The sequence below is a fragment of the Octopus bimaculoides genome, chromosome 15 (assembly GCF_046866305.1).
Source record: "Octopus bimaculoides isolate indiv1 chromosome 15, ASM4686630v1, whole genome shotgun sequence".
Classification (NCBI taxonomy): domain Eukaryota; kingdom Metazoa; phylum Mollusca; class Cephalopoda; order Octopoda; family Octopodidae; genus Octopus; species Octopus bimaculoides.
The window spans coordinates 1,827,501-1,840,000 of record NC_142942.1 but is presented as its reverse complement, the minus strand read 5'-3'; positions in this window follow the sequence as shown (position 1 = coordinate 1,840,000).

Here is a 12,500-nt window from a genome sequence, read left to right as displayed (position 1 = left end):
GAACTTCATGTTATTTTCATCAACTAATTTGCATATTGCATTCAGATTGTTTGTAGTTTTACTATGACCTCATGATCCTTGACTGCCTATGGTTCTTTTATATCATCAATATCTCTTGGGAGAGTAGTTGATTGTATGGCTGAAGTTATGTCTGAGAGATCCACCATCAACAGTAGGTGTCTCAGTACCGTTTTTTTTTTTAGGTACTTCGCTGAGAATTGACGTCTCTGCAGAGAAAGCAGCAATGACTGTAACTGCCTAACGTCTTTCTTTTAAAAAGACAAATAGCCACTCTTCCAGTTTTCTTGCAATAACAAGGTCACGCAGTTTGTGTCATATCATCATCTAATGATTAACTTTGTCAAAGGACTAGGCAAAATCAAGATACACCACATCCACATTCGAATGGTTAAAGTACTCTTTCAGTAAGTAGTCAAAATGCTACAGTAGCTATATGAGGTGTTTCCTCCAAGTTATCTTTCTTCCAGGATCGTAATAGGCCTCCTCTCTGAAAATACGTTCCTTGACTTTGCCGACATGTGAAGTCAGAAAGATCGGCCTGTAATTATTAGAATCTGCTCTTCTTTCTTCTATATACCTTGTTTTAAAATTATAGAAAGTTTATGACAAGCAACAAAACTCAGAAAAAGTATCTGCAATAGTTTTGCGTGAGAGCTCGCTTGCATTTCTCTAAAAGAACAGCCGCATATCTATCTGAGCCCGCAATTCAGCTAGATAGATATACCTGGAGACACAATGTGGTTCTTCATATCCTCTTCAATGCTGCAAAGGACCAAATTGTTTTAATCAAAAGTAGAAAGGAATCACAGATGAAAAACAAAAGTATATCCAGAAGTTTCATTCCCTTCGTACGCCCAGTACTGCAGATCCGTCTGAACAAGAAATGTCCTATGTATGATGACAATTGGAACGGCATTTTGGAGATAACTGCAGATTTACCAGGGTGCCAAATAGTCTTCTCCATTTCAGTTACGAAGAAAGCAGATATCATATTGTGCGAGGAAAAGGAGTATCAAACCTACCTGAGTTAAAGCTTCCTCGTGAAGACAACAAGGGCGCCGCTTGGACTCGAAAGATCCAACGTTACAAACATATATTTGAGGACGTTGAAGCCATAGGCTGGATAGCAGAACATTATCTAATCGAAGTTGGAAACAATATGACTCGGTGTTTGATTTCAGTATGCGTAACTCAACATAAAGCAGTAATATCCAGACAACATCTCAGGAAGGACCCAGCTTTCCAGTAGTCACATTTGCAAGTTGTTTGCAACGAATATACAAATGTACAAACATGTTATAAGTTGTCAGCTGACTATGAGATTCGGCTGGGGATAAGTTGCTCATAGGTCCATGAACAACGTAGTAAAGAGCAAAAGATAAGTAGTGTGTAAGATTATGATATAAGCATAAATATTCAATATACCCAACATGCGCACACACACACACACACACACACACACACACACACACACACACACACACACACGTACACACGCACACACATACATACAGACAAAACAGTTCAATAACCCACCTACTGGATATTGCAAATATACACATCTAAATACTGAAGATGTGAACCGCAATGGAAAGTAACAAATACGGTAAAATTGTGTTAGTAGACATGAGTATGATATAGTTCATACGGCGACAACGTCGGAAAATGAAGCCAGAACTGTCATATATTTATAAATGAATATAATAAATGTTCATGCAGAGAGACATCAAAGTGCCCATTTATGAACCTCTGTATGAGTGTAAATGATGTATATAACTGAACCGTGCTCGTTGCTACGTTGTTCATGTCATCTGTGAACAACTTATCGCCAGCCGAATCTCATAGTCAGCTGTTAACTTATTACATGCTTGTACATGTATTAGTAAATTCATGTATATTCGTTACAAACAACTTGCAAATGTGACGAGTGGAAAGCACTGCATACAAGGGCCGCAGGCTTACATTGACCAAACGGCTGATTCATTTAAGAATTGTTATTGCAACCATGTCACCAGCTTCAAGAGAATCATTAAGTGATATTCAACATCTTTGGCCGATTTGTGTGGTGACTGAAGGAAGATAAAATTAAGTATAGCATAACTTGGTCCATAGTAAGGCAAACAAAACCATACAATTTCATTTCCTGAAGATGCCGATTGTGCTCCGAGGAATCCCTGTCTATTCTGTAGACCATTGAGAAGATCATTAATAGAATTTCTGAAAGATTCTTCAGATATCTACACGCATATGAATGTACTTTCACACAATGCAGTGGAAATGAATTTGAGACTAACTGTTAACATAATTTACGTTAAGGTATGGATGAATTAAGTTTAGCTTTAACCTCTCCATTCTTATAAGAAACAAATAGCTATTTAACTCGCTATGTGAACGTGAATACACCAAACCACACGTGTACGTATTCTTACATCTTCGTGGATGCTTGTATGAGCAAGTGTACATGCGCCATCCAGCTTCCTCGAGGGCGTTTTTTGCAATACTTTTCTCGCTGCATTGCGTGTGCGATTCTTATTAGCATCTGTTATCTTATTTTTGATCTTCTATATATATGAAGTTATATCCTTTGTTTTTTCTGCTTTTCTTTACACGAACTGAGAAGATACATTGAAGATACATGGAACTGTTACTTTAACGAGTTATATCTATCAACTGAAGAGACACATTTATGCAGCACGACGATATTTTCGATCCATCCTGCATCTGACCCATAGGGGTAAAATATTGTGCATCTGGTTGCGTTGCATCAATAAGTGCAGGCTGTTTCACTTTAGGTGCTTGATGTAAAAAAATATATCCCGCTAGATACATTGAGGTCTCTTTGGCATGTCGTTCTGGTTAATTGTTCCTTGGTACACTGATATAGCGTAAGATAAGTCTGATGTTGTAACGGTGTGGTGAATAAAGTTTCGTACTAACTCCAAATTCCGCTTTCTTCATCAAATATAAACTTAACAAAAACTGCGTATTTTCTGATGTAGATCCAGTGAAAATTATATCGCTACTGTAGATGACATCGAGTAGACCAAACTGTGAATATGATTCATTGGACTTACCACTAGGCATATACACACAGTTCAGATAATTATTCATATATAAACGTTGTGTGTGTGTGTGTGTGTGTGTGTGTGTGTGTGTGTGTGTGTGTGTGTGTGTGTGTGTGTGTGTGTGTGTGTGCGCGTTTGTGTGAGGTGATTGGGTCAGTGTGTGTTTTTGTGTCTTTCTCCCCTATCTCCACTTGACAACCGGTGCTGGTTTGTTGTTTGCCTCTCCATAAGTTAGTGTGGAGTCAAACACATATTTGTACATATTAACTTGGAAGTTGCTTCGGTGCTTTTATCCTAAAACCATATATTAAAGATTGTGTTGTTATATCCATGAAATAGTGTGTCAAGCAAAATTGCCATTTCTCAATTTTGTGATATCAATTTGATATTATTTCACAGTAATTTAGAGTCCTCACTGGGTAAGCTCTCCTTGCCATTATTACATAATATTTAGCTACTTCAATATTTCAATAATTCGATTTGTATACTTGTATGTTATAAGTACAGTAAGATATTGATATATTTCTCACTTGTTTACATAAGATCAGATGGTCACATTTTAAAATCATTTGATTATAATGTGCATCAACATTCAAAGAGTATGTAGCGGCAATTCGGGATGATAGCATATTCTTAAGTAACTAAATAGAAAATTATAGGCTTCCAGCGACGTGATTCGTTCCTATGTCTTTCATTTCTTACACTTGTGAAAGCGATTATATTCAAAGATGTATTTTATGGTTATATTTTATGGATATCGGAAAGATGAAAGACAAAACAAGGTTGATAGGCAGTAAACCCTGTGCCATTTCCGCCATGTTAATGCTCTTCTATGAAACAAATAGCAAAATTAAGTTTAAAATGAAATATTGTAAGTAGTTTGCATTTTCATCAAGGAATTACTTTGCAGATATATATATATATATGCCTCGTTCAAAGTGTGTTGCATATTACGCTGGCAGTAAAGATAACGGGTTTAACACATTATAGAACGTGATCACACCCATACAGGCGCACACCCACATCCACAAACACACACATACATTAGTGTATATATTTAAATTAACTAATGAACTACATTAAATATTATGCCGCTTGTCATAAAGATGCCTATGTAAATACGTGCCTCAACTTTCTGTGTCCCATCACCCTCTCGCTTTCTTACTGTTTATATATATATATATACATACGTATATACCTACACGCGTGTGTGTACGTATGCATTTATATGTATATACATTATGTACATATACGTGTACGTATATATACATATATATATATATATATATATATATATATATATATATATATATATATATATATATATATATATATATATATATATATATATATATTCAACATACGTTTATGACCTTGTTTAAAACGTACTTTTAGATGCAATAACACTTCCACAATACTCGTCACAAATATATATACTCATATAGCAATATGTTCATCGTAATCATTTGTTTTTTCGCCATCATCATCATCATCATCATAAACACCCAGTCGAGATTGCTCAGATTTGCATGACACTGAAACTCCTTCCATTTGATTGAGCGGTCAATTCGTTTCTCTGTCAATGATCTGGATTCTGAGGGTATATGCACTTAACTTCAATCATTCTGGCATTGGCCACATCATCATACGTATATTTCACAAAAGCTTTTATGTACACAGCGGTAGGATATAGCAACTTTGAACAACATATGGACACTCTCAAGAATTATTAGATATAATAATGTTACACTACAAAACATTCCACCCTACCCCCAAAACAGAAATTATATTTCGACTGCTAGCGGCAAATTTAGCAAGGAGTACTTCGCAGCTTTGTTCTTTGTCTTGATCGTTTCCAACTAGTGATTTTCTTTCGTTGATTTTAGTTAGAATGTCCAATACTTCGTTAGTTCGTCAATAATGATTGCTTTTATCGTTCACCATTGATCCTTAGTGGCTTAGAGATTAGACTATTCTGCTCACGATCGTAAGTTTCATACCCGGCGACGCGTTGTGTCTTTGAGAAAGACGCATTATTTCATGATTCTCCAGTCTATTCGGTTTGCAAAAATGAGCTGTACTTGCATTTCAATTGTCCGGCCTTGTCATGTTATGTTATGCTGAATATCACCGAGAACTACGTTAATAAGTAAATTTCACGAGTAGGCTATTGTCGTAACCGATGGAGTGCTAATTGTTGATACTAACCAACGCTTGAAACTATTTTGGATGGTGTCTACATGAGAATACTTCCAGCCATTTTAAATCAGTTTTGGAATTTGCCTCATAATAATGAAAAATTATACAGAAAGCAAAAGTAAAGGTTTGTATTCTAAATAGAATATTTAGTTTTGCTGGACAATCTTGAGACGTTACGAGAAGCGTGTTTGCGACATACTACTTTGGACTAATATGTCATTGCCTTGCGAACACATATATCGATCGGAAAGCAAGGGGTGTAAAGGACAAGGAAATACGCATACTATGGACGATATAGGAGGAAGTAATTTCAGTATCAAGCAAATCTGGTCAAACTCCAGTCGATGCTGGTGATGATGATAAAACGCTGCTATTGCTACATCTGCTACTGTTGCTGCTGCAGTGGCCGCTTCTGTTGTTGTTGCTGTTGTTGTTGTCGTCGTCGTGGTCATTGCTGCTGCTGTTGTTGTTGCTGTTGCTGTTGTTGCTGTTGTTGTTGTTGCCGCACCTGTTCCTGCCACTGCTAATGATGTTGATGTTGCTGATATATTGTATATATTTTGGTAACCTCTTTAGGATTCTGAAATTACCTTCTAGCCAAAATTTATAAGTTTATGTTGAATAATTATGTACTAACGCTCCAAGAAATCAAGTCCCATTATTATACTAAAAATATTCAGCAACCAGGCTGAAATATAAAATGAATTCCTTTCAACTAAGGTAAAAATGCTAAGATTTGCTTACCTCCTCCAAGCTATTGAGGCAGTGTAAGTATATCCTTCTGCAAATTAGAAGCAAGTTTCGTATTACAATTTTTTATATTTAAGAGATTGGGAATTATGTACATTATGTACATTATTTACATTATTTACATTATTTACACTTAACGGATATTTGTCTTCTTGTTTGTTGTTAACACAACGTTACGGCTGAAATACCCTGCAGCATTAATCAGATGTATTGGGGAAATTTTGAACCTGGGTTCTGGTTCCTAAGGTAGTTTTCGATGATGTTGTTGTTGTTGTTATTATTATTATTATCGTTGTTTTTATTATTATCATCATTATTATTATTATTATTATTATTATTATTATTATTATTATTATTATTATTATTATTATTATTATTATTATTATTATCATCATTGCTTTGCATAGCTTCTAACGCTGGAGATGTACTACGGTGTCAGCTGTTCACTACCAGTGAACTAAAGTAACACCTCTTATTTTTCGAGCACCTTGTGGAGCATTCGAGCGGTTCCAAGCAGTGCTGTTTTCTGCAAGTGTTTCACCCTTATTGCAGCTCCTATTTGTTCCATGTACCTCTCAAGATTTTTACTCACTCTTCCCAGGACTCCGACAATTTTTGGTACTACTACCATCCTTTTCATCGATCATAACTGCTTAACCTCTCAAGTTAACCTATCATATCTATCGATTTTTCTTTCTTCCTTATCGCATACCATGGTGTCAGCTGGGCATGCTATATCTATGATCCAGCACAGTTTGTTTTCTTTCTCAATTAAAACTATTTCTGGCTTCCTATTCTCTATCTCATGGTCGCACTGAATTATAAAATCCCACAGGATCTTTGCATTATCATTTTCGATGAAGCCTTCGGGTTTGTGGTCGTACAAATATTTTGCACTGTCAAGTCCATACTTGTTGCAAAGTGTCCACTTGACAAGCCTTGCTATATTGCCTTCTGGGCTTAGTAGCGTACATTGGCTAGTATTATGCCATTCGGTTTCACCATTTTATCTACAGATTCTGAACTTATCATTTGTATGGTGTGTTGTCTATTCTGTATTTTGTGTAGTTTGTTCTTAGTGCTTGCTCTTGGGCAGCACAGATTAGAACTTCCGTTTCCGGTTATAAATCACTTTTAGTCATCTACAGTCTTCTTTTTTCTCTGTTTGTCTTATAATCAACATCTATATGAAATTGTCCATGCATTATTTTATTTACCCACCTATTTTTAGTTACATTCGTTTTCAATTGCTTGTACAGTGCTTTATCTTTGCAATCTTTCATCCTACACAAGACCAAGACCTACACGGGCATATGACGTAGTGGTTAAGAGCACGGGCTACTAATCCCAAGATTCCGAGGTTGATTCCAGGTAGTGACCTGAATAGTAATAATAATAATAATAATAATAATAATAATAATAATAAAAAAAAAATGTTCTTATGGTTTCTTAAACATTCTGTAGAACAACACTATGTACAAAACCAAATATATGGCACCCTAGGCATAAGACCAACATGAATTTCTAACTTGTTGTCTCTTGAGGCTTCTGGGTTAGACTTGGAGCCAACTTGTACAAATGCAAAGCAAAATTCAAACATAAAATAATAATAATAATAATAATAATAATAAGAAGAAGAAGAAGAAGAAGAAGAAGAAGAAGAAGAAGAAGAAGAAGAAGAAGAAGAAGAAGAAGAAGAAGAAAAGAAGAAGAAGAAAAGGAGGAGGAGGAGAAGGAAAAGATGAAGAAGAAGAAGAAGAAGAAGAAGAAGAAGAAGAAGAAAAGAAGAAGAAGAAGAAGAAGAAGAAGAAGAAGAAGAAGAAGAAGAAGAAGAAGAAGAACGACAACAACAACAACAACAACAACAACAACAACACCATCGAAAACTACCTTAGGAATGAGAACCCGGGTTCAAAATTTCCCCAAGACACCCGATGAAGGCTGGAGGGTACATCAGCCGAAACGTTGTGTTAACAACAAACAAGATGAGGACAAATATCCGTCAAATGTAAATAATGTAAATAAGTTTGGTATTTCTTATTTTCTTTTCTTTTCTATACAATTTTGAATTTGTAAGATTTGAGATGAAATAGCTAAATACATTTCATAAAGTTAGCGGAGACTAACTTACCTCCATTAGTAGATTATTTAAGACCATGCAGGTATCTAGTTAGCCATATGCAACAATTTTACCTGATTTGTCAAATCGGAGTCTAGCTTACCAAAAGCCAGTGAGGACTTACCTTTTAATCTGAATGTAGCTAAGGCATCTAACGGGAATCTGAAGGATCTGAAATTTGTACAAATACGAGCGCTCAGACATGTACACACATACACACACGCACACACGCACACCAACACAGAGATGCACCCACAGACGCACATACAAAAACAGTCATACACCTATCAATTCCTTAAAATGCCTTCACATCTACTTAGAGATACATATATATATGTGTGGGGTGTGTAAATGTTTACAAATATGAGTTGGTTTTATACTTTGATTTTATACTTGTGAGATATATGTATGTAGTTCTGTTAAATATTTGATAGTGACGACCAAATGAATATATAAAAAGATTGCCTTGAGGTAGCAGCGTGGTATGTTGCATAATTTGTCAGAATAAATGAATAACTAAGAGATGTCCAAGTGTGTTGAAGAATCCTTAAAATGCACATACAGTTTCCTTATTTCTTTCTATAATGTTTGCGCTTGTAGTATTTTAATCGATTTTTTTTCTTTCTCCCTTCTCTTCCTATGTAGTTTTCACACTCTTGCTTTAGATATTTTCCCTTTGGCTTTTCATTACACATCGCTGTTAGTTTTTTTATATGTTGTTATATTTACGTTTGTGTTTTTCATTTCGACATTTCATTACTCGACTTATTTTTTTCGATTCAGAATCCTTTAGCATTCTCAACACACGTAAGCACTTACATTCACACCACACTAGCATATATCTCTCTATTTGTATATTTACACAGCATCAAAACGCTTTATACATCAATTATATACGTACGTACATAGATATATATTAACACATATACGCACGCATGTGTGTGTGTGTGCGAATGAGTGTGTATATATGTACGTCTAAGTATGTGTGTGTGTGTGTGTGTGTGTTCTATGAATTTATATCGGGTTTTTTTTCAGGTGTCTTTCTTTTGTTCCACATGTTGTTGTTGTTGAATTGTTGGTCTTTTCGCTTAAGTGATAGCATTCGGTTTTTAGGATAAGCTTCGATCTTTTTTAAAGTGAATTATTATTCTATTTGTCAATTTATATATACCATTATTCATACAGAACAATATACAAATCTGAGCTCTTGTAATGTACAATTTGAATTTATACTTACTACGCCACCACCGCAACTACCCACAGATTTTTTTCTGCTTATATATAATATTTTTTCTATTCGATTCTTTTGGTGTATAAATTAGTTATGACTTGTATAATCCGAATCAGTTGTGCATATCAAAACATTCTTGTTTACTTCTGTGTGTGTATCGACTAAAATATGCTTGTGGTTGATAGCTTTCTATCAAACAACGTTCACCTAATGAATTTTTTATCCTAATCATGCAAAGTATATATTAAAAAAAAAAATAAGCCTGAAATCTTGCAATTGCATCCTCGTTATTTATCTTGTTATGGTTAATAATTTTGTTTGTCATATTATGTTTAGTACGGATGTTTGCTTAAACGTACTGGCTTATCCTTCCGGATCTCTTTAACTCAACAATAATAGACACTATTCAGAAAATAACTCATAGAAATATTATCAGTATTTCATCAATTTTGCTAAAAAAAATTTAACGTTAATTGCCATAAGATATATTGGAGGATCGTATATGACATTGCGTATGTATAATAAAATTAAGATAAACAATGTTTACTGCAATTCATGACGAAGCAGTCAATGCGTGTATGTATTCATACATACCTAAATGTATACATACATGCATACACAATACATTGATTCATATGTTTGAGTGCATTGGATGTATGTATGTATATATGTATCTATATATATATATATATATTCAAAATAGTGTTCATGATCACTATATGCTTAATATACTTAATATCCTTAAATTTTACACCCTATCCAGAGCCCCTGAATTCAATATTGACATTATTTCATGATTTTTGTGAAAGATAACTACATCTAATTTTATTTTATTAACATACCTCTTATTGTGTAAACATTAGTTAGAATTCTGTTGTTGTCTGTACCACTATACTGTTACTCTATTCAGACTAAAAGTAAAAAACCTATTTGACCCATATACCTAGGGCTATAATTCCTCAACATTAATTTCTCAACATTTTGATAGTAATAAAATGACCTGATACTACTATGACCAGTGAAACCTCTAGATTCTAATACTTTTATAGCCTTGCCCATGCATACTGCTTACACCTTCCCTCTCTTTAGAAGTAATTGTCCCTTTGCTATCACCACTAGATAAGAAACAATAGAATTCTGAGACAGTTAAAACTTTTGTCTAGAATCAATTACTAGCCTGATAGACCCTGCTATGTCAAGATGGACTTATATATTCTTCCTCTGCTCTCTCCCACTTGGTTTTAATATGTTGCCACATTTGTAATATGTCTTTTTTTCTACATTTTTTCGTGCAGCTGAAGATTGCTCTTCATATTGCATTTAAGGTAATGCTCACATTACTTAAATAAATTGAAGTAGCATGAAACGTGCGTACTGCAATCACTTTTGAAATCCGTGTTGCTTATTATTTGATTTTAATCACCTATCCTTTTGGGATGTGATATTCGGGTGCCTTCGCATAAGTACCATATTCAAGCCTTGAATCTATATCTAAACCGTCTATATATATATATATATATATATATATATATATATATATATATATATCCACATCAAATACGAGGAAGATGTAAACACCGTGAAGTACAACAACCAATAAATTTAACCACCGTTGGTGAATGATTTGTACATAGCTCAAAGATGAAAATATTTTAAGCAGACACGCACGCTCTATTTCTCTCTCTCTCTCTCTCTCTCTCTCTCTCTCTCACACACACACACACACACATACATGTATAGATACATCATGCATACACACGCACGCAGACACGCAGACACACACACACACACACACACGCGCACACACGCACACACACACACACACACACACATTGCATATGGGAGGATAAATAATCAAAAGGAGTATCAGTCACTACATTTGGTTGTAGGTAAATTCATTTAATAAAAGTTTGACGCAGTTCTAAATTACTTAAATATACACGGAAGCGTAGGACTCGTTTATCTCATCAAATATAACGAGGCTGATAGGAAGGATTCATAATTATTCAAGATAATTCCTTGTATTAGAAACCGCATATAATGGCAGGAATCTTGACGTGGATCAGTAGCTCAGTACTCAATAGTCAGTGGATTATGAACACATCAACCACAGCACTTTTTACATGGGTTTAAACGAATTTGATGGCGTTAGGCTGCAAGTGAGGTTGAATGACCGATATAGTTTAGTTATAGTCAATACGTGCAGAAGAGATTAAAAACCATTTCCTCCCAGGTGAGACATTTTCTTTCTATTGATAGATGCTGCAAGTCTTTTCAGTATATGCTGACTTTTACTGAAACAGTGTTGGTAATTGTAAGCTTAGGAAAGGAGAGACACTATCCAAATTATTTATTTTATATTGGGGAAGTTATTTCAATGGTTATGAAGTCTGCAGATGAAGAGCGACAGGGAGTGAGTGAGTTTCATAAATTATAAATGTTCGCAGTGTGCCTTATTCAATTCTTTTCGATATTGTCCGAAAATGATGTTGAAGATCGATATATCTCTCGTTTATTCAGCCAGATTTGTTACAGTTGGTAGTGAGATTTTGAAATTTACTGGCATGCTGCTTGTATGCGGTGGTCCGGCTGTTGTGATATCTCGGGTGTGGTCTATTGTAAATTCTAACTAAGAGCAATTAATGTATTATTTAATTGAAACGATAAAGAATAATTTATATCGCACTGTAAGTTCAGAGACTTAGGATATGAGAGACTTACAATAAAATGGTGGTCGTTAATATAGCTTAATGAAGTGATGTGAAAAGCTGAAGATATTGAAATAACTAATTATATTACCTTCCGCACATTCTGACTGTTAACTCGATTTCTCACCCCTCAGTTCTAACAAATATAGCAAACAGTTAACTATAGATGCACAGGTTAGAAACGAGTACTCTCTCGGTATCATTGCAGAGCCACCAGCTATAGATTCTATCTGTCACGTAATTATTTGAATGCATTACTCACTTTGACTATTGAAACACCACTTCCTATCACGGGCTTAAAAGGAATTTAACAATGCCTAACTGATTGCATGCTAACTGTACGTGTCCAAAGCTTCAATATTAATACATTGAATTACCAGCTGATTCGCAATAAAGGTAAACTTGTA